Here is a 24,665-nt window from a genome sequence, read left to right as displayed (position 1 = left end):
AAAATTTCATAGAGTGGTTTCTTGATACATTAAAATGTTTTTCTCTTATTACTGATGCTTTCATAGTTGGCTTGATTCACTTGATATCGATGATCTACACTGTAATAAAATTTAAGCAGAGAAACTTAATACAGTCTGAATTAGGAACCACAGCTTCACTGGGACTTAATGTATCATGTTGCAGCATAACATTCTAATATACATAATTTCCTAAATCATGCATTGACTTTGGGGAGTACTTAAATATTCAGCTCAATTCTCTTTTAAGTGTCCAGAATACAGTTAACAGTATAATGTCCCACATGCAGAAGGTAGAAAAGCTTCCCTCTACACCCATATTCTCCAGCAAAGCCAGAAAATGAAGCGACAGCTATGTGAAAAAGCTCCCTTGCAGAATTATTTATTATTTTTTTTTTCTGAGAGGTGTATATTTTATTGGAAACCTTACATACTCTTCAGACAGAACAAAATGTCTTCAGTCAAGGCTCTTGTGTGGCCTACACAGAAAACTGAAGGTTTTTGGACTGGGGACAAGGAGAGGGACAACAGAGGATGAGTGCTTAGTTTACCAAAAGAACCCCTCACGATGAATGCTCTTTAGCCAGCTTATCAGCTTTTGCCACAGCTTCTTCAATGGGTCCCACCATATAGAAGGCCTGTTCTGGGAGATGATCATATTCACCTGCCAAAATCTGCTGGAATCCTTTGATAGTCTCCTTCAGGGGTACCAGCTTCCCCATATGACCTGTAAAGACCTCAACAACCTGGAATGGCTGAGACAAGAAATGCTGTATTTTTCGTGCACAGGACACAGTCAACTTGTCTTCCTCAGAAAGTTCATCCATACCTAGAATGGCAATGATGTCCTGAAGGGATTTGTAGTCTTGCGGGATCTTTTGTACCCCACGGGCAATGTAATAATGCTCATTGCCAACAATGTTGGGATCCATGATGCAAGAGGTGGAGTCTAGAGGATCCACAGCTGGACAGATGCCCAGTTCAGCAATAGCACGGGATAGCACAGTGGTAGCATCCAAATGGGCAAAGGTAGTGGCAGGGGCAGGATCAGTCAAGTCATCAGCAGGCACATAAATAGCCTGCACAGAGGTGATAGATCCCTTTTTGGTGGTGGTGATTCTTTCCTGCATAGTACCCATGTCTGTGGCCAGGGTAGGCTGATAGCCCACAGCAGAAGGGATTCTGCCCAGTAAGGCAGACACCTCTGAGTCAGCCTGGGTGAAACGGAAGATATTATCAATAAACAGCAGTACATCTTGACCTTCTTGGTCTCTCAAGTATTCAGCCACAGTCAGTCCCGTCAGAGCTACCCGGGCACGAGCACCAGGTGGTTCATTCATTTGACCATACACCAGTGCCACCTTGGAGGTAGCATCTTTTAAGTTGATAACGCCAGACTCAATCATTTCATGGTATAAGTCATTGCCCTCAGGGGTCCTCTCGCCAACACCAGCAAATAGAGAGTAACCACCATGGGCTTTGGCAACATTATTGATTAACTCCATGATCAGTACAGTCTTGCCAACTCCAGCACCACCAAAGAGCCCAGTTTTGCCACCCTTGGCATAGGGAGCTAGCAGATCCACAACCTTGATACAAGTCACCAGAATTTCCTGTTCAACACTCATTTCCATAAATTCAGGAGTCTCAGCATGAATAGTAGCAAATTGTTTGGTTTTGACGGGACCTCTCTCATCAATAGGTTCCCCAATGACGTTCATGATTCTGCCCAAAGTCTCAGACCAACAGGAATTTTGATTGGTGCACCAGAATCCAGGACTTTCTGGCCTCTAACCAAGTCTTCTGTACCAACCATAGCAATGGTCCTTACTGTGCTCTCCCCCAAATGCTGGGCCACCTCCAAAACCGCCTCGTCTCCTTGCCTTGCACTTCCAGAGCATTTAGGATGGGTGGTAGCCCCTCATCAAACTGGACGTCCACCACTGCACCAATGACTGCCACGATGTGCTCAGTGGCGGCGCCTGCCTTCGGCGGAGATGTTTGCGCCGCATAGTCTCCGGCAGGTTGGACCACTGCCAGGGCTGCCCACAGTAAGAGCTGAGCTTGGGGTAGCGACGCTGAAGGGCTGAGTCCCTGCAAGGCCCTGGAGGCCGAGGAGGCAGCCACACGACCCACAAGGCTCAACATGGCGGAGTCCAGGTGGAGACTGAGTTCTGCAGTGATCCCTCCCCTTGCAGAATTATTTCCAGCACATTTTGAAAAGACACAAAAGGAAGAAGAGTCAACATTTTTTTGAATGCCTGCTATGTGCTAGCCCTTTTACTAGTATTTTATTACACTTTAAGCATCCAAATATATCTGCAAGTTTAGATAATTTATTATTCTCATTTCACTTTTAAGGAAACTAAGCTCAGAGATGTTGCTGAAGTTAACACAGCTGTGATGGAACTTGACTCATGTCCAAATCTGTGAATGCAGGAGAGGCCTGCCTACGAATCCCATACTGGGTGGTTTAGCATCATTCCTTCATCAGACAATTCTTTCAGTGCTGTCAAAGTAGACAGGTGTTTAAGAAAGGACAAAATCTCTACCTCCTGCTTAAAGGCATGAAGGGGGTTGTCAGACGAGTTCTTTGCTTTCTTACTGACAATAGTTATGGTTTCAGGAACCGACCAGACTCTAACAAGTTCACTGCCTGTAAACTCTTGAGTGGCAGAGGCCATGACCTTGACTTCCAGTATCTAATTTATATCTGACTTACAAAAATCTTGCCCAGAGTCAGGCCATGATATGTCATAGGTTATGTTTTAGTTGGTGAATTTTTGCCTCCTCTAAACACTGAAGACTCAAGCCTCATATTATTTCAATTATTTATGAAATAAACCAATGCTTATATTAAAACAGTTCTTTATTTGATAAGAGTAAATGAAGAAAACATTTGGCAATTGCTCACTTCTACAGTGAATTGGGTTTGGCTTGCTGACTGAGTGGCAAGGGAACTGAATATTTTCAGGTGGCAGTAAGGAGGAGAAAGAATTCATTTTCCTCTTGACACTGTGAGTATAAGGAATGCTTTGTGCTGTTATCCTGACATCCTTACAAATCAAAATAAGAAAGAAATGGTAACCTACAGCTTTCAGTGGAAGATAATAATTGAGGGGAAAGACAAGTATATTTTCATTCTCAAAAGGGTAAACTCTGTCCATGGGAGGAAGGGGAACTCTCATTTTGAGGCTAAAGTATGAAATGTTAACTTCATATAGCTTCACAGGCAGACAAATTAGAATTCACTCTAACTTCATGAAGGAGTTAATAAATTGATGTGAAAATAAAGGCAACTACTTCAAATAAATAACTGAGTCACTCTATAAAAGGATGTTCTATATGCAGCCTCTACAACAGTACCCAATGGTCCCTGATTCTTGCTATCCTCATCTTCGTGTAATCCCCTCTCATTGAATGTGGGCTAGACTTAGTGACTTTCTTTTAATGAATAGAATAAGGTGGAACTGATGGTGTATGTTATAAAAGGCAGCTTGCTCTCTCTCTCTCTTTCCCTCTCTCTCTCCCCATGCTCTCAGATCAGTCACTCTGGGGGAAGCCAGCTGCCCTGTTGTAAGCAACACTGTGAAGTAAGAAACTGAGGCCTCTTGCCCAACAGCCATGTGAGTGAACTTGGAAGTGGATCCTCCAGCCCCATTCAAGCCTTCGGATGACTGTAGCCCCAGATGACAGAGAGTTCGACTGCAGCCTCATGAGAGATCCTGAACCAGAACCACCCAACTAAGCTGCTCCCAGGTTTCTGATCCTGAGAAACTCATTTTAAGCCACTAAATTTTGCATAATTAGTTGTACAGCAATAGATAACTAATATAAGGAGGCAGGAGGCACAACATGGTAGTCTAGCCTGGAAAAGATAGCCAGAAATTCATTTCAACAAGAGGACTAGACAGAAACATACTACGTTTAAGTAGGTCAATTAAAGTAAGTCTTGATAGTATGTCAAGCCTGGAGGATCAGAGAGCCAGCAAAATTGGCACACTTTAGAAAAGTTGGTACCTAAGTATTTAATCCCAAAGGCTGGTAGAAGAGACAGGTGAATTTGACCTTAGTGGACACAGCAAAGAGAAACTAGAATTACCTTATAAATTGAGGGACTCTTAAGATATTTGATGTGAAAATTATCATAGTTATCAGAGTTCAATCAATTAAATAGGCATCATTGCTACCCTCTAGGAAATAATAATACTTTTAAATGGATAAATTGATATAAGCCAGCATATAAAAGGATGTAATTCCAGATTCCAGAAGCACATTCCTCTTTCTCTTCATCATTCTCTCTGCCACCATCGGACTCTCAGCACCTCGTGTCTATCACTTAATTGCTACCAGGTTGTTTCTTGTTCTTTGGTCTTGTCTCCTTAGCTAGATTGTAGGCTGCTGAAGGAAAAGATCATGTCTCCTTCAATAATCCCCTTCCAACCACAAGTTCTTCTTATTTGAAATGTGAGTATATGTGGACTTATTTCTGTATACCTTCTCTGGAACCACAAGAATTTTGGATCACTATACATGAATCATTTCAAGCTGCTGCCATCTTGTCTGTAGTGAGATTCAGGGTCCTCTGGGTTATTTGCTTCTGCCTCTCTGTGCTATTGGTTATGTTTTCTCTAATTCTTACAAAGACGTATTATTTTCTTCATATTGTGGGTATTGTCAGGTGGTGCAAGGAATGATGCTAGGTGTTGGGAGGACATACTGCCATGGAACAGATAGACATGGGCCCTGCTTTCCTATCATTTGCCACCCAGGTAAGTCTGTGTGATATTAGGAAAAAGGTAATTAAACAATAATACACTTAAGCTGTGGCAGATCCCGGGAATGTTCGAAGGCAGTATCAGTCATGTGTCATGATGTTGCCCAGTGAAGGATCCATTTTTTGATCTGAAACTATGCAGTACATAATACTTCTTACCAAAGAAGGCTTCATAGGACCTTCTTCTTCTTCTTCTTTTTTTTTTTTTTTTTTTTTTTTGAGACAGAGTCTCACTCTGTTGCCTGGGCTAGAGTGCCGTGGCATCAGCCTAGCTCACAGCAACCTCAAACTCCTGGGCTCAAGCGATCCTCCTGCCTCAGCCTCCTGAGTAGCTGAGACTACAGGCATGCGCCACCATGCCTGGCTACCTTTTTCTATATATTTTTAGTTGTCCAGTTAATGTCTTTCTATTTTTTAGTGGAGATGGGATCTCACTCTTGCTCAGGCTGGTCTTGAACTCCTGACTTTGAGCGATCCTCCTGCCTTGGTCTCCCAGAGTGGTAGGATTACAGGCGTGAGGCACCGCACTCGGCCCAAAGGACCTTATACAGAATGCTTTTCAAGATAGAAAAATACACTCACATAAAAGGACACAAAGCACAAGAATGTTAGAGGGACAGAAAAAAGTAGTGTTTTAAAAGCAGGCAGCTAGCAACTGTCATAGTATATTGAAGGCAGAGAAGACCTTAAAAATAACTCCTAAAACCTAGATCTCTAAAAACTTTCGTTGCAACAAGCGGATATATAAAGCATATTTCTAAAAGACCTTAACATATGTCTTAAGTGATTCACTATAATTTTATAAAATGACTTTTTCTAATTCATTAGGTGTCCATTTAAAGTTGTTTATTCCAGGAATCCCTCCCATGTAGTCAAATAGTTCCTTGTTTTATTCTCAACATAATTTAAAGTAATTTAATATTTAATTCTTCATTTCTACCAATAAATTCTGGGCTTTTACTGAGAGCAGTGACCTTTCCTTGATTAATTTTGTACTGACAGTCCCTAGCAGAGTGCCTCATACATGAAAAGTAGACTAAGAAAATTTGTGGAATAAATAAAGGAATAAATAAATGGAGGTAAAATGGATTATAAAAAAACCCCCTAGTCTTTGTATACATGCTTTCTTTAAAAAGATAAACAAAAGACCTAAAAGAAATGAAATCAACATGTAGGGCTATTCAAGCATTTCTGATGATAAATAATCTTGCTAGGAGCAAAAGCATTCATTAATTATTTTTCATTCACTTCTTCATTTATTACCTTCCTCCCTCATACTCATCAAAACCAGATTTTTCCTCTCTTGTTTGGCCCTTGAAACCTTCCTGGGGGACTCTTCCTAGGTTTGGTCCTGGCCGAGAGACTTAGTATTCCCAGAACTCACTCTCTTACCTTTTGCTCTGAAGGGTCTGATATTAAACAGCCCAGCTTGTTCATTCATAACAGGCTGAAATGTTTGAACTTTATTCTATCAGTAATAGCCACAAAAGATGTATGAGGAAAGAAGCAACTTTGCAAAGCAGGGTTCAGGAAGATTCTTCTGTTGATAGCAATTAGAACTGCTTTTTCTCTGGAAGGTCTGATGTTGAACAGCCATAGCTTTTGAGAGAAAGCCATGCAATGAATGTTAAAGGATGGGGAGCAATACAATGTCTCTAGTTGGTTCCAAGTGGGTTTCACTGGTATGAATTCAGTGAAGGGGAGATGATATGGGATGGCAGGTCAGGAGGCTTTAGTGATAAAAGGAAACATAATTAACTTTGAAGGATAGATAGGATTTAGATAAGTAATAGTGCATATGACTTATGTACTGGAAAACAGAGAAGAGATTGATTGTAGCAGTGGTTCTTAACCTCAATTTCTGATTTACTTGAGCTCTGTAAAATGAAAATTTGTGATCTGTCAAATGCCTTCCAGCCAAAGACCACTAGGAACATACCTATAGCTGAAGGTTGAGTTTATTGATTCATTGCAAAGAAGGAAACCATACACCATGGAGAACCACAGAGTATCTCAGTAGGAGGGTGTTAGAAAGGATTTGGGCTTGTGCTAGGTGGTGTTGGGGAGGGTCCAAAGAAGCAAGGCTTTGCTCTGGATTCGATACTGTCAGGAACCAGGGATAATTCTATGATTGCGTACCTTAATAAATTTTACCTAGAAGGTGGGAAGAACCAAGCAATGCTAAAATTATAATTGGTAAAGAAGAAACAATCAATCATACTAGCCAGGATGGGAAATATTTAGCAGTTCTTGTGGTTTGGACAATGTTCCTGTTTTTGTCTGTGCTCATACTTGATTACAGATTGGTCATCAGGATCACTGAGTGGACTTATCTAATATTGGCATTCTGTGAAATTGCTTGTAATCAACAGAAGAACACCATGACCTAGCTGTGAGTGCCAGGCCAGCTCTTGATGTCAGGGACTGCTTTCCAATTTCCCAGATATAGCATAAGATATTGATTAACTGGCAGACAAGAATCTATATCTCTAATAAGATACCTATATGATTCTAATTGAGGAAATCTGAAGACCATGCTTTGAGAAACATTCCTATAGTAAGAAATAAGGCTGAAAAATGAGGAGTGGAAGGTAGGGATCCTTAAAAAACAGGCTAATAGGTTTGAACATAATTCTACCAGCAATAACAACTATTAAAGTCTTATGAGCAAAGAAGAATATTGCAAAGGAGGGTTCAGGAAGAGTCTTCTGTTGGCAGTGAATAGAAAAGTTAGATAGAGCATAAGGAATAGGAGGCAGGGAGAACAGAAGCAGATAGACCACCAGTTGGGAAACTGCTGCAAGGCTCCAGGCCTGACAAGGCTAGGAATTGGATTACAGTATTGCCAGTGGGCATAGAAAGAAAGTACTGAATGTGAAAGGGGCTCAATCAGAATCTGAAATCCATTCAAGGGCAGGGACTTATCTTGATAAATTCTTAGCTCCCAGCCCTGTGCTTGGGGCACAGTGAGCATCCACTAACTATTTAAGGACTGAATCAATTAACCAACTAAGAGGGTTCTGTAACTGGATGTGGGGGGAGAGGAAGAAGGAAAAATCAAAGGTGATTTAGGGACAATTTGGAAGGGAAAATTATTTCAGAAAGGGGGGCATCCAGTTTAGTCATGTTTAATCTCTGTGATGGTGAAATATCCAAGAGGAGACATCTAGCCAGAAGTTAGCAATGTGGGTTTGGAACTTGAATTCAAGAGAGAGGTTAAGGTAGGAGTTGCAGGATGAATAAATGGGAGGATTGAAGTCATTGGAGCACATGGAATTTCCAAGGGTGTTGTAGATGAAAAAAGAATGGAAGTCAGAGTCAGCCTCCTGCTGATTTGCCATGGCAATTCTTATTTTCTCACTCTAGAAGATGAGTTGGCATTAGGGAAAAAAAATATTTATGTCTCCTTCAGGAATACAGTGTAGGTCTTATGAGCATGGTTTTTGGAATCATCAGACAAGGATTCCAGGACATCTATGTCCCGCTCAAGCTGTGACTTTTCATGTATTTAAGCTAAGCTGAAATTTCCTTATTTACAAAAAGTTGATAATAAACATAAAGCCAAGCTCTGAAAAATGGGCTCAGAAATAAAATTAAAATACAAACCTCATATAGATATGTATGAGTGAGATAAGTAAAGCTTCAGTTTGTTGATTGGGACATTTTCGTTTTCCCAAAACATGATCTCTTAAGTAGGAGTGGCCATCTTCAGTGACTATGACCTTTCATATCATAGAACAAAGACTAAGAATTTAAACTTACCCAGTTGCTGCCAAAAATAGTAGCATTCTCAGAGCACTTTCCAGAAACTGAGTAAGTAGAAAATAAGAGGGAAAACCCTTTCAACTTGACCAGATAATACAGTATCCAACCACTAATAGAGTTGTTAAATGAAAGTAAATATATTTGAGATACTTCTTCCCAACCCAATCTGAGTTTTGTAAAAACGTGTTTTCAGACAGCTCAGTTATAGTGCATGCCATTCTCATTAAAACCGAACCAAAATGTGGTGGTATTCTATTCTAATGCTCACCAGTCCCTTAACTACTACCTGTATATTTTGTAAAATAAATGTCACAGCAGTATACATTAAGAATTAAATTATCATTATAAAAACCACAAAACAAGTTACCAGGCTTCATTGAGAAAATTCGAGATTTACAAGAAGACATCTTTAAAATGTGATCATTATCCATATTTTATTTTTATACATTATCCTACATTTTTACCCTAGGAGCTGCATTTTCCAATGCTGTTTAAGGATTTTAGATTCTCTAGTATTGTGTTTTGCCAGCCCAAGTCTTTGACAGTCTCAGTCGAAATTCAATTGATGTCGTGGTTTGATTTTTTTCCCCTAACTTTTTGTTGAAACAGTCTATTTCTCTGGAATATTTTAAGGCTGTTCTTACCATTTCCTGCTGGGTGGGACTTTTTTGGCAATGCTGTTTGCTTAAACTATGAAGCCATTTCAAGTAGACGTGTTTTATCATCCTTTTTTCCCCTTTAGAGGAACCTCCCTACAATTTAAGGTTGTTAATAACCTCACCAAAGTGACATTTCTAATATTTATTTTTCTCATTGGAAACACAGAATGAAGGACAGTGGTTTTTCCACAGTAGTTTTAATTCTAACCCACTGACAAACTACAATGAATTGTGTTTTTTTTAACTTTTAAATTTTTATTTTGTTCTTTGGTATACAGTGGGTCCTGATTCATAAACTGCTGGTACTACTAGTACTGACACTACTGGTACCTGATTTGTTGACTGCCTACTCTCTCAATGAAATTGTATAATTCAAGGAAGTTATTTTAAACATAAATATAAACAAAGCTAATAATTTTGAACACATGAGAGAAATAGCTAATAATAAATAAAGCTAATGACACCTTAAAATATAGTTTATCTATTTTGGGGACTGCAAAATCAAAACATGTTTCTTGAAATCGCTTTGGAGAGCAAAAAGCATTGGGATTAAATCACTTAAACAAGTATCTGGGGCATGTGTCATTATCTTCTTCATCATCATTCTTATCAAGGCACTTTATTCACAAAAAGAATGTGGTAAGTGTGCTCATTTACACTTCATCATATAGTTGAATCTAGTGGCATGCTCTTTGGGAACTTAATGAAACAGAACAAAAACAAGAACTACATTAAGACAATAAATACATTGGATTATTGAAGGTGGAGGAAAGAATGGACATCCTTTCCCTTTCACAGATGTCAACTTGAATGCTGTTTTATAAAAATTATTCTAACATTCTCTGCTCCATTGAGAGAGTTTTCTATTCTGAAGTTCCCCAGCAAGGGTATCTCAACGTGCTAACACATTAGCGCTACCTGCATTCCGGTGTGATACTCATGAAAGCAGATTAAACTTCCTTCCACCGTGCTCTTGCTCCAGCCATGGTCCTAATGTGATCTATTGTTCTAGAGACCCATGGGGTCAAAGAGTGTGGGAGGATTGGGCACCCTGGAAAAACAACGCACAGTGTATTACTGATGTGAGTGACCACTGTCCTCATGCCATGCAACATATTCCTTATTTCCCAAAATTGTAGAGAAAGTACTGGAAAGCACTGGACTCATCAGTAAACAGGGCTCTCTCTACTTCCAACTCCTTTTCTAACTTACTGGGGAACTCTTGGTTACCCTTGGTCTCAGTTTCCCAATGAGTAAAATGAAGAACTTTTAGGCTATATAGACTCTAAGATGCTTTTAGATCTAAGGCTTTAACAAGGCCCACAATATCTGTATTTAATGCCAGAATCCAATTGGAATAACTACAAATTTACCAAGTAAAACACTGAGCACTAGCAAGACATCTGCACTCATCTGCTAAGTGATGTTTTGAAGCTCTCTAAACCGTGTGACCCTTTCCAAGCATCAGAACATCATACAATTTCCTTTATCCTATTAGCATGGATGCTACGAGAATGAGTAACATTCCCAGTTAGAAAGTTGCTTAGAATTCTTTAGAAATCATCTTTAGTAAATGTGCTATGAGTAATAGCTAACTATTAGAATGGCTAAATATATATTCTAGCAGAACATGCTAAGAGAGTTATTAGTCTGAAAGAAAAAAAATCAAGTGAAAACAATTTTATTTTCTTTGAGAGAAGCCTCAAATGTTTCTCTCATCTATTTTTTAATTTAGTTTTTTGAATACTTTATTTTTCACTTTTTAAGCCTTTGTTTTTTAGAGCAGTTTTAGGTTCAAAGCAAAGGAAGAGAAAGATACAGAGATTTCTCATACACATGTGCCCATTTCCATGATTCTACACATGCTCAGCCTCCCACATTATCAACATCCCCCACCCAAGTGGTATGTTTGTCACACTTGAGGAACCCCCATTGGCATATCATAATCACCCAAAACCCATGGTTTACATTAGGGTTCACCATTGGTGTTCCACATTCCAGGAGTTTTGGCAAACATATAATAACATGTATTTATCATACATGTATTATACAGAGTACCTTCAGTGCTGTAAAAATTCTCTGTGCTCCACCTATTCATCCCTTCCTCTACCCGCAACCCCTGGCAACCACTGATCTTTTTACTGTCTTCATAGTTTTGCCTTTTCCAAAATGTCATATAAGTGGAATCATACAGTATGTAACCTTTTCAGATTGGCTTCTTTCCCTTAATAATATGCATCGAAGATGCCTTCATGTCTTTTCACAGTTTGATAGCTTCTTTTTTTTTTTTTTTTTATGAGGCAGAATCTCACTCTGTTGCCCCAGGTAAAGTGCAGTGCCGTCATTGTAGCTCACTGTAACTTCAAACTCCTGGAATCAAGAGATTCTCCTGCCTCAGCCTCCCAAGTAGCTGGGACTACAGGCATGTGCCACCATGCCTGACTAATTTTTCTAGTTTTTTGTAGAGACCGGGGGGCACGGGGGGGGGGGGGGGCGGATCTCACTCTTGCTCAGGCTGATCTCAAACTCCTGACCTCAAGCAATCCTCCTGCCTCAGCCTCCCAGAGTGCTAGGATTAGAGGCATGAGCCACTGTGCCCGGCCCACTCTTTTTTTAGTGCTGAATACTATTCCATTGTATGGATGTACCATAGCTTATTTAACCAGTCACCAACTGAATGTCACCTTGGTTGCTTCCAAGTTTTGGCAGTTATGAATAAAGCTGCTATAAGCATCTGTGCACAGATTTTTGTGTGGACAGAACTTTTCAAGTCCTTTGTATAAATACTAATGATTATAATTGCTAGATCGTATGGTAAAAATTTGTTTGGTTTTGTAGAAACCACCAAACTGTCTTCCAGAGTGGCTGCACCATTTTGCACTCTCACCAGCAATGAATGAGAAATACTGTTGCTCCACATCCTTAGTGTTGTTGGTGTTCTGGATTTTGGCCATTCTGATAGGTGTGTAGTATTATATCATTGCTATCTTAATTTGAATTTTTCTAATGACATATGATGTAGAGCATCTTTTTATATGCTTATTTACCATCTGCATATCTTCTTTGGTTAGGTGTCTGTTAAGGTCTTTGGTCAATTTTTGGTACATCTTTGAATCAAGTTGTTTTCTTATTGTTGAGTTTTTTTTTGTTTTTTTTTTTTTTTAAGAGTCAGCGTCTTGCTCTACTGCCCAGGCTGGAGTGCGGTGGCATTATCATAGCTCATTGTAGCCTTGAACTCCTGAGCTCAGGTGATTCTCCTGCCTCAACCTCCTGAGTAGCTAGGACTACAGGTGTGTACCACCATGTCCAGCTAAATTTTTAAAAATTTTTTGTAAGATGAGGTCTTGCTATGTTGCCCAGGATAGTCTCAAAGTCCTGGCCTCGAGTGATCCTACTGTCTTGGCCTTCCAAAGTGCCCAGACCTGAGCCACCACACCCAGCCCTATTGTTGAGTTTTAAGAGTTCTTTGCATATTTTGGATAACAGTCCTTTATCAGATATGTCTTTTTACAAATATTTTCTCCCTGTTTTGGCTTGTCTTCTCATTTTCCTGATGTCTTTCACAGAGCAGAAGTTTTTAATTTTAATGAAATCTAATTTATCAATTATTTCTTTCATGGATTGTGCCTTATGTGTTATATCTACAAAATCATCACCATACCCAGGGTCAAATGACCTTGGGGGATGACAACTTCTTGATACTTACTTCTGGGCCAACTGAAGAGGAATAGAAGACTAAATCAGAGATTCCCCAGTGTTATTTCTGTTAATTAAAACTAACTTTGATGTTATTGTAAAATGATGGTAACTAACTAGAAATTTATGTCTCCTCTAAAAAAAGGATGAGAAAAATTCAGGACAATAAAAAAAAATTTTTAAAGTATTTTGTTCTCCATGGGAAAAATAAGCCATTTAAAATTTTCATGAAAGTGATTTATTCACAAGACTTTAAAATAATATATAACAACTGTCAATATCAATCTCTTTTTATATACCTTTATTAATTCAAAATAGAATATTTCTGCTATTTAGGAATTAATTATTCATTTTTAGGTGTTACAGATGACAGCATAACTGTTATATTTTTTTAAATGTCCTTATCAATTGGAGGCATTGTAGACATTTATGAGTGAAATTATATAATTTACTGACTATAATCTGGTATAAATTTGTATGGGGTATATAGATAAAGCAAGTATCAAAATATTTATAATTGATGAATCTGGGAGGTGGGTACATAAAGGTTCATTTTATTATTCTCTCAAATTTTGTGTGTGTTTAAAATTTTCCATAACAAAAGGTTAAAATATCTCTCTTTTAACTGAGTCAATTATGCATAAAACATTTCACTGTGTTCAGAAGAAGTAGCTCACATGAATACAGAATCTCAGTTTCAGGGCGTCCCAAAAGAATCTTAGGGTATTTTTGTTATAGAAGTTTCTTTGCTTCCTGCCTTATTGTAGTGACTTCTACAATTTTATTTTTCACCGTCGTCTAAGTTTTATTTTCAGAGCAGCTCAACTGTGTTTTTATAAATTTCCACTTCAGAAACCTTAAGAGATGGGTGAGAACCAGGTACTTAGTGTACAGTTTTCCATTGTGTTTCATTTAACCTAAGTCCCAAATTCTAAAAGCAGAAGGGGAAGTATCTTTATGCCTTGCGTAAAGATGTCTCAATTATTCCATGAGAAACCTGGAGAAGGAGTTGCACTTGGAAGCCTTGCTTTGGCTATCACCTGAGACTGGCATCCTAGAAGTGCAGTACTCAGTCAGTCTCCTGGAGAAGAATGCGCTCTTCTTACTCACACATTGCTTTATTTGCAAGTTAAAGTCTCAGTGGAGACCGCCTGTCTACCCAGCTGCAGAATGTGTATGCAATGATTGCATCTGTTGCCATGGAGACTAAAATATAACCGATAAACTACACACCCCAAACAGATTAAAATTGACTTAGGAAAACTATGTAGAGTTATTACACAATTTATGATAAAACATCTTTTTACTGTACCTCCCTCTATTTAAAATGATAGCCTATGAAGTAGAATTTTCATATAAATCATTCTCCCTAACTGTGTTGGTGGTGTTCAACATTACTTCTGAATAAAGCCTTAAAATGGTATAAAATAGCTGTAAATTACAGCAGATGGATGAATGGTATAAAAACATATATGCTAAGCATGTATGTATAAGGATAATGACATACTTAGGAAAAATTATGAGTCCCCCAAAATAGAGGTCTAAATATGTTTGAACATGATTAAAAATAAAATTGATTTATTTTAACATGATTTACTATTTCAGAGCTGTGTATCAACTATCTTGTTTAATTACATCAACCTAAACTTAATAATAGCTACTACTTATTCAGCACTTACTTATTCAGCAGCTGTGGGAAACTATGTTAAGCTTATCTTATTTAATTCTTGCTATAATCCAATCACTGAAGCCCTTTATTTTTACCCCCACTATAGATTAGAACTGATCTCAGAGAAGCAAAATATCCTGGCCCATAGTGTGGGATGTGAACCTCTGTCTGAATAGCTTAGCTTACTGCAGCCTCAAATTCCTGGGCTCCAGTGATCCTCCTACCTCAGCCTCCCAAAATGCTAGGATTATAGGTGTGAGCCACTGCACCCGGCCTGAGTAGCTTTAAACTTTAGCTGTATGAACCCCATTATACTCTACTGACTCTCATTTAGACTAGGATAATAAAAGTTTATTATAACATAATTATAAAGAGTTTCTGCTATACCCAGTTTAAATTTAGCTTGCAAGTTTCTCTTCCTAACACATCATATTGTAAGCTCTCAGAGGATAAGAACTGAAACTTCTCCAGTACTTCACAGAGAGAAATGTATAAGTGGTGCTTGAGGAATATGCATAACAATAAAAATTATAGCTATAGAGAAAGAATAATCAACACTCTTGTAGAACATTATTTGGTTAGAATGGAGATATACTTTTCTTTTTCTTCCTGAAATGTGAATATTATATCTAGGGAACTAAAACTTGTCATTTGGGGAAACTGAAAAATTATGGAATGATAATTCTTTAGGTAGTATACACTTAGCAAAACCTCATTTTTTGTGTTTTGGCAAAGAGTCAGCATTAAGGTCATTTGATAGCAACAATAAACTTTTAAAGAATTTCCCAGCAAAAATAATCAATGGTAATGTACACTAAGGAAGAAGAACAAACTAGGATTGTACTTGAACACTTTTGGATTTTCATTGTTTATTGAATTTGTTCTGCCTTAGGGATTTAAAAAAACAACCTTCTATATTACATAGAAAAAAGTGGACAACTGATAAAGGACATATTCCACAGAACTTTTGAACAGTTTATTTTGCCATCTTTCAAGTCAAAGGACTGGAGGATCCATCTTCCCATTCGTTGCTCTGAAGATTTATAGGAAGGGGAAGGTTGTTTTGGAGACAGCTGCAACAAAGTTCCAATGTTCTAAATTCTGTCTTTAGAAATGAATTGTAGCTTCTAACATAGGTACTTCTAATGGTCCGTGAATAGATATATGGAATTTGAAATGGCCTACGCATTTGTAAAAGCTGGATCTTGGTTTAGTCTCTGTTCTGTCATTACCTGGCTGTGGATCTCAGACATTTCTGGGCCACCATTTTCTCATCTGTCAGATCTCAGTACGAGTGCCAAATAATCTTTAATATTCTGTTCAACTCTAATTAGAATCAAACCTTGTGGTACAGTGTTTCTGGCTGACACAACCTCTATCCAGAATTTCTTTCTCCCTAGACATCTTCCAGTATTGTTCTAGGGGTAACCATGTGTTCTTAGGAGAGATACAAAGCTGAATACTAGGGTCACTTCACTCAGGGAGCTAGTGATTAATAGAAGGTGTCTAACTCAATGATGATAAACCCTGATCTCATTTCAGAATCATCAGAGAAGCTTTAAAAAACACCAATATATGTGCCCTCCTATCCAAGCCCGTTTTAATTTAATTTGTCTGCAGTGGGATGCAGGCACTGATGGGTTTAAAAACATCTCAAGTATTGCTAATGTAAAGCCAAAGTTAAACACCACAGAGCTAATCTACATTCAACACATGCCCACCACAGGTGCCTGACATTGCAAGTTACTCAGAAAAGCTACTTTTGCCCTTGCGGAATTAGATGACTAAAGCACAGATTATTTTGTCCTTGAGCTATAATAAAAAAGTTTACTAAAAGAATACTGGATTTTCTCAAGAAAACCATAAGCAATGGTGTCTCTATAGGGACTCTACCCAGTATCAGGAAAGCTGACAGGAACCAGGCAGTAGCACACACGAACGCTTTCTCTTTCTTTCTCTCTCTCTGTCTCTCATATACCTCTGCTTCTCTGAATATTTTTGGTTTATTCTTTGTCCCCCCACACCCTTGGTTTATATTGCTCATTCTGCAGTCCAGTTTTCTCTGCCTCTCCAGCTGTGGAGGGAAATGCTATGGCTACCCAAGGTCACTACATACATTTGTGCCCTGGATCCAAAGCTGCACCCACCTAGAGGGCTGCCTTTTTCTAATGTGAACAGAGGTCCCACTGGAGGGACACACTCTCACAGGCACATCACTGCTGGTAATTATGGATGATAGTTCTCAGGTCCTCCATTTAGGAAACAGAGCTGGGTTAAGAGGCTTTTTTGTTGCGAGTACATAGTCTCTGGAGAGGGAATCTAGTCAGCCCATCATGGTTAAATGCCCATTCCTGATCTATTATTCACTTACATTCCAAGAAGCAGGCTAAAACGGTAGAAGCACAGTTGCAAAGGACTCACCCACGTATGGGGAAGAGGACACTTATTCAAAAAAGAGGATCATTTGTGAGGTGGGCAGTTAGCTGAAGAGGTCTACTTGATCCCTCAGAGAGCTAACGTTTGAATATGGGAGATAAATGTAAAACTCAAAATGTCTCTCATAAGCTTTCAGTAGAATAAGCATTTAGGGAGAAAAAGAGGTCATTTCTGACTGATGTGTTCTAGGACAGCATCGTAGAAGAGATAGAATTTTTATAGAGTCTCAAGATTAGATTCTTGAGAACCATGAGAATTTTAGGCAGCATGCCAGAGGTAAGGAGAGAGATATTTGGATTAGGAAGCTTATTCCCAGTGCTCTGGCTATGTTCAAGTATGGTAAAGACAATCCTCTCTAACAAATTATTTTTTATTTATTTCATTCGATTCATTACATCATTCACTCACTCGACCAACATTTATTGGGTGCCTGATTTGATCAGGCTTTATAGAAGGTGGTTCAGATAAGATGAATAAGATCAGTCTCTTCTAATGAGGAGATAGACATGAAAACAATGAATGAGAAGACACCATGAAAATGCCACATTACCTCATAGGGCTGCTGAGAAGATTAAATGAGATCACGTCTGTAAAATGCTTAGTTAGGCACAGTGCCTAGTACCCAGTAAGCGCTCAATAAATAGTAGTGATTATTCCATGTAAAAATCCCATGAGAGCAAAAAGAAGAAGTGATGAACTGTTTTAGGACGTTGAGGACAGCTTCAAAGAGGAAGTGAGATAATGAACCAGGCAGAGACGAAGACGGGCATTCTAGATGGAAGGACCCGAACGAGAGAAAGTGGGATGTGTTCTGAGAAGACAAAGTATGACCTGTATAGAGTATCGAATGTGGCAGGTATAAGACTAGCAAGGTTGGCTGGGCCTAGATTTTAGAGGCCCTGGAATGCCCAGTAAACTTTAGATATTTTGTATTTTAGGCAATCAGAAGCAATGATTAGCTTTCAAGCAAAGAAGGAGTGAGCAGATTGCTTATTAGAAAGATCACTCTGGGGATAGTCTGGAGGATGGATTAGGGGTAGGAGGTGAGAAATAGATCAGAGGCAAAGAAATCACTAAGCTGCTTAAATTGTTCAGACAAGTCATGTGAGGTAAGGGCATGAAGCAAGATAGTTGCCGTGGGTTTTGATTCAAGCACCAGAGGAAAAATAAAATGGTTGCAGTGGGAATGCAGTGGCAGAAAAAAAAAAATAATATGTATGTATTTTTTAACTTTGACAACTTTGTTTTGAAAAAGAACTTTACAAAACATTTCCAACAATCTGTATACTTCTAAAGCTCTAAAAGTTTATGAGATTATGTTTGAAAACTTTTTATCCAATTCAAAGTGTATTGCATTTTTACCAGCTCACTATTATATTAATCTCTTCTAAAACATCGAAAATACCACACTTTAGAGCAAAACCATAACAAAATAAAACAAACCACAAATATAACATTCATTATAATATCCTAGGTTGGATTACTTGCCTATACAGTATGCAAAAGCTAAGCAAACATTTTAACGCTGTGTTTCAATTTTGTGTATTCTTGACAATCTTATTTTTACATTTCAAGACTATGAAGTAGATACAGGTGAAATCTAAGTATTCTGGTGTGCTGGTGAAGAACGTCCTTTTCTTACTGCATTACATGATAACTGCTCAGATGACCTAGACATAGGTTACACATGGAGACACCAGGCAGCTTTCCAGGTTTGCAAGCAACTATGGCTCAGCTTCCTGGCCCCTGTAAAAGGTTACTAGGGAATTGCCAGGACTATCCGAGGTCTTGTTAATGCAATCCTTGTATGCAGTCAATGCCCGTTCATTGAAAATCCAATTAACTCAAAATTTCAAATAATAAGACCTTTTTAATAATCTTTATGTATGATAATTCATTATCATAATGAAAATCCCCCAAACTGTAAAATCCTATATTTTATTTTAGGACAAACCAGAAACATATTTCTTTTTTATTGTTTTTGTTATCATTTTAAAATTAAACTTTTTATTTTGAGATGATTGTAGATTCATATTCAATTGTAAGAAATAACACAGAGAAATGCCTTGTACCCTTTGCCCAGTTTCCCCCAGTGATTTGCAATTTGCAAAACAATAATATAACAACCAGATTATGGCTATGGATATAGTATAGGTCTATTTCTAGGTTCTCTATTCTATTCCATTGGTTTGTATATATTTTCCTCAATCAATAGCACACTATGCTGATTACTATAACTACATAATAGATCTTAACATTGAGGTAGAGTGATTCCTCTCATTTTACCCTTCTTTTTAAAGATTATTATAGGTATTCTGGAGTCTCATTTTAGTGTCTTTTATAATACTGTATTTATTTGAAAAATTAGAAATCCAGGTATGCAATATATGGCAACTCCTATGAGCCAGAATATATTAATAATTATTAATATCTCATTTCTCAAAATTCTGAAAAAAAATAGGACTTTACTTTTAGCCCTTACTTTTAGGGTAGAATTACCATAAAATAGGTTACAAAAGCAAGTTATGGAATCTTCTCTCCAAGTATTTGAAAAACATTTATTCCCATTTAGATATGTCATGAATATCTTAGGTCTAATAATTCTAAGATATTCATCCTTTAAAGTAATTTTAAATGCTAAAAGTTTTAATATGTAAACCAATAGGTGTTCTGTAAAATGTTCTATTTTATCAACCTTTAACCATATTTACCTACCTATAACCTTTATAAAGCAATAAATGACTGCAAGCACAGAACAAGAACAAATCCCAAGAGCAGCTTGTTGAAATGCAACTTTGTCTTAAAAGAATCTGCTGTGGCATTTACCTTTGGAGAAAAAAGGCCAAAAAAGCACAAACAAAGCTTCAGAAATTGAAGCTCTGATATTAAATGTACTTAAGTGTGGCAGATATATCATTATTCATGAGAATGCATATTTTCACCAGGGGTGCTCTTTCATAATCGCCTGTTTTAACAAATTGTGTCAGGATACCTGAGATAATCTGCAAACTACTGAATACACTTGCCAATTATTGAATTTTAAAACAATTGGCATTGTAAAATTTTATGCAGCCTTTAAAACATGGTACTCCTCAGTCCTTTTTGAAGTTGAAGGAATTTTTATTTTCTCCCAGGCAATTGGTTAAAATATTTGTAGTGTCCTTAAATAATAAAACAGGCCTTTAAGAAAGTAATCTTTTATTGCTGAAAAATGAGAAGTCTAACTCTATCAGAAATCACTGCAGCGTATAATCAAAAGAAACAAACATGGAACAAAAAATCACTACCATATGCAATGTTTCTTCTACTTAGTTAAAGAAGATGAATTCTTTTTTCTTTTTTTTTTGCCCTAAAATTTTTATTATTTCATTGTATCCTTTTTTTTTTGTTTTATTTATTTATTTTTTGTTTTGTTTTTCAGCTCATTATGGGGGCACAAAAGTTCAGGCTATATATATTGCCCATGCCTCCCCATCCCCCCGAGTCTGAGCTTCAATTGTGTCCATTCCCTAGACAGTGCACATCGCACTCATCATGTAGGTGTGCACCCATCTCCTTCCCCCACTCCATCCCCCCCAGTCAGAACTTCAAGCATGTCCATTCCCAGGCAGTGCGCATCGCACTCATCAAGTAGGTATACACCCATCCCTTCCACCCAGCCCCAACCTCTGTCCGATACCCAATTGGTGTTATTTCCAAATGTGCACTCAGGGAAACCAGTTTGCTGGTGAGTACATGTGGTGCTTATTTTTCCATTCTTGGGATACTTCACTTAATAGAATGGGTTCCAGCTCTCTCCAGGAGAACCAAAGAGCTGCCATATCGCCATTATTTCTAATAGCTGAGTAATATTCCATTTTATACATATACCACATTTTGCTAATCCATTCATGAATTGATGGGCATTTGGGTTGTTTCCACATCTTTGCGATTATGAATTGTGCTGCTATAAACATTCAGGTGCAGGTGTCTTTTTTATAGAATGACTTTTGTTCTTCTGGGTAGATGCCCAATAATGGGATTGCTGGATCGAATGGTAGGTCTACTTGAATCTGTTTAAGGTATCTCCACATTGCTTTCCACAGGCGTTGCACTAGTTTACAGTCCCACCAGCAGTGTATGAGTGTTCCTGTCTCTCCACATTCACGCCAACATGTATAGTTTTGGGACTTTTTGATAAAGGCCATTCTCACTGGAGTTAAGTGATATCTCATTGTGGTTTTGATTTACATTTCTCTGATGATTAAAGATGTTGAACACTTTTTCATATGTTTGTTAGCCATCTTTATTTCTTCTTTTGAAAAATTTCTATTCATGTCCTTTGCCCACTTATTGATAGGGTTGTTTGATTTTTTTCTTACTGATTTTCCTGAGTTCTAAATAGATTCTTATTATCAGTCCTTTATCTGACGTGTAGTATGTGAAAATTTTTTCCCATTCTGTAGGTTGTCTGTTTACTCTCGTGACTTTCTTTGGCTGTGCAGAAGCTTTTTAATTTGATCAGGTCCCATTTGTTTATTTTTGTTGTTGCTGTGATTGCCTTAGGGGTCTTCATAAATTCTTTGCCTAGGCCAATGTCTGTAAGAGTCTTTCCTACGTTTTCTTCTAGAATTCTAATAGTTTCCGACCTAAAGTTTAAATCTGTTAATCACCGTGATTTGATTTTTGTGAGAGGTGAGAGCTGTGTGTCCTGTTTTAGTCTTCTACATGTGGATATCCAGTTTTCCCAGCACCATTAAGAAGATGAATTCTTAAAGCAAGAAGAGTTTTTTCCTAATTTTATCTGTTGTTATTACTATTATTTTTCAGACAGGGTCTCACCCTGTTGCCCAGGCTAAAGAGCAGAGGCATCATAATAGCTCACCGCACCCTCAAACTCCTGGATTAAAAGTGATCCTCCTGCCTCAGCATCTCAAGTATCTGGGTCTATAGGTTTGCATCACAATGCCTGGCTAATTTTAAAATTTTTTTGTAGAGATGGGGTCTTGTGATTGGCCAGGCTGGTTTTGAACTCCTCTGGCCTCAAGCTATCCTCCTGCCTTGGCTTACCAAAGTGTTAGCACCACAGGGTGAGCCACCACACCTGGCCTCTAATTTTAATTTTTAATAGCTTTATTTGGCTATAATTGACATAAACTGTACACATTTAAGTGTATAAGAAGTTCATAATAGTCAACAATAATATATCTTACACTTAAAAATTTGTTAAGAGGGTAAATCTCATGTGTTTGTACCAAAATAAAGTAAAAAAAAAAAAAGAGTTAAGTTTTGACATATATATCCCCCTATAAAACCATCACCACACGCTAGATATTAAACATATCCATTACCTCCAAAAGTTTCCTCATGCCTCTTTTTAATCCTTCTTACTTCCCCTTCCCCAGCTTAGGCAACCACTGCTCTGCTTTCTGTCACTATATATTAGTTTGCATTTTCTAAAGTTTTATATAAATGAAATCATGTATTATTTACACTTTTATTGTTTGACTCCTTTTACTCAGCATAATTATTCTGAGATTCATCTATGTTGCTGCATGTATTAGTAGCTCATTACTTTTTATTCCTGAAGTAAGGATATACCAAATTTGTTGGTCCACTCACCTATTGATGGGGCATTTGAGTTTTTTCCAGTTTGGGGCTATTACAAATAAAATTGCTATCAATATTTGTGTACAGATCTTTGTATGGTTTTATTCAAACAAATGTTTTATTTCTCTTGGGTAAATGCCTAGGAATGAGATGCCTGGATCATATAGAAGATGTGTGTTTAACTTTTCAAGAAGCTATCCAACTTTTTTCCAGAGTGAATGAACCACTTCAATTTCCACAAGCAGTGAATGAAAATTACAGTTGTTCCACATTCTTGCCTATACTTGGTATGGTGATTTATTTTAATTGTTGCTTTTTGGTTGGGTGTTTAGTTGTATCTCATTGTGGTTTTAATTTGCATTTACTTAATGATGAATGATGTTAAGCATCTTTTCCTCTGCTCATTTTCTATCCATATATTTATTTGCTGAAGTGTCTGTTCAAACACTTTGCTCTTTTTTTTAAAATGGGGTTGTTTTCTTATTATTGAGTTTTGAGAGTTCTTTATATATTCTGGATATAGGTCTTATATCAGATATATTATTTACAAACTTTAAGTTCCATCTTATTATTTTCTCTTATGGATTGTGCCTTTGATGTTGTATTTAAGAAATACTTGTTTAACCCAAAGAATAAGGTCTGAAAGATTTTTTCCTATGTTATTTTTTAGAAGTTCTATAATTTTAGGTTTTTATATTAAATCTGTGATCCATTTTGAGTTAATTTTTATATATACTGAGGGGTATGGATCAAAGTAGTTTTTTTCTTTTTGTATATAGATATTCAAAAGTTCTAGAGCCATTTGTTGAAAATGTCATCCTTTCTTCATTGAATTGCCTCTGAGCCTCTGTCAAAAATCAGTTGCTTGTACACGTGTGAGTCTATTTCTAGGCTATCTGTAATTTTCCGTTGATTTGTCTATCTTTATGCCAATACTCTGCTGTCTTGATTATCATAGTTTTATAATGCCTTAAAATCAGATAATATTTATTCTCCAACATTGTTTTTCTTCTTTTGTTTGATACCCAGGTATTATGGCAGAGAATAGCTATTTTTTAAAATTTCTCTCAGTTATTCTAGTCTGTCCTGAGAACATGGAGTCAAAAGTCCAATTCAAGATTGTTTTGTGAGGGATGTCCTCACAGTTAATATATGTGAAGCTTTATCACTCATCATCTTGGACTTTGTTGAACATATACCATGTTCCAATTATTGTGGCTGGAACCCATATTAGTCCAGTTCTTGGCAAGCACTAACTATCGTAGTATACATAAGTGACAAGTAAGTGCTGAGGATAACTTCCAGAAGATTATCTTTGTCTTTTGAGTCCTTAATGCATCTAGAAAGAAGCTTGAGTGAGTTTTCATGTAACACTCTTTTAAAAATTCAGCAGGACTGAGAGCTATTGTGTAACATGAAATGACACATTCGTAGATGAGAAACTAATCTTACTATCCAATTCCCTGCAACAATTTTCAGTAATTTTATAGATGAGAAGACTGAGGTTAACATTGAGTATATTGAATAAAGTCATCCAACAAATGAAGCTTAAAGGATTCAAAGTCAGGTTTGTCTGACTTCAAAATCCCTACTTTTGACTACTTTGCTATATTTCTTTAATGAAGTTTCTTAGAGAATCATAAATTCAGTTTTTAAAATGTACATCTATAGCAGAAATTGTATTATAAATATCTGACTCAGAGTTGTGATTAAAGAAATAAGGGAAGGCTGGGTGTGGTGGCTCACTCACTCCTGTAATCCCAGCACTTTGGGAGGTGGAGGTGAAAGTATCCCTTAAGGTTAGGAGTTTGAGACCAGCCTGAGCAAGAGCAAGACCCCATCTCTACTAAAAATAGAAAAAAAAAAATTAGCCGGTCATGGTGGTATGCACCTATAGTCTCAGCTGCTTGGGAGGCTGAGGCAGGAGGATTGCTTGAGGCTAGGAGTTCAAGGTTACTGTGAGGTAGGCTGACACCATGGCATTTTACCCAAGGCGACAGAGTAAGACTCTCTCAAATAAAAGAAAAAAGAAATAAGGGAATTGGAAACATTTTGA

At 37.5% G+C, this 24,665-nt stretch overlaps 1 pseudogene; it reads right to left on the bottom strand.

Moving 5' to 3' along the window:
- Positions 1-443: 443 nt before the first annotated feature.
- LOC138381690 (ATP synthase subunit beta, mitochondrial pseudogene) lies at positions 444-2,166 on the bottom strand (annotated as a pseudogene).
- Between the last annotated feature and the right edge of the window lie 22,499 nt (positions 2,167-24,665).

This window comes from Eulemur rufifrons, chromosome 3 (assembly GCF_041146395.1).
Source record: "Eulemur rufifrons isolate Redbay chromosome 3, OSU_ERuf_1, whole genome shotgun sequence".
In the NCBI taxonomy this organism is placed as follows: domain Eukaryota; kingdom Metazoa; phylum Chordata; class Mammalia; order Primates; family Lemuridae; genus Eulemur; species Eulemur rufifrons.
This window is presented reverse-complemented; position numbering and strand designations above follow the sequence as displayed.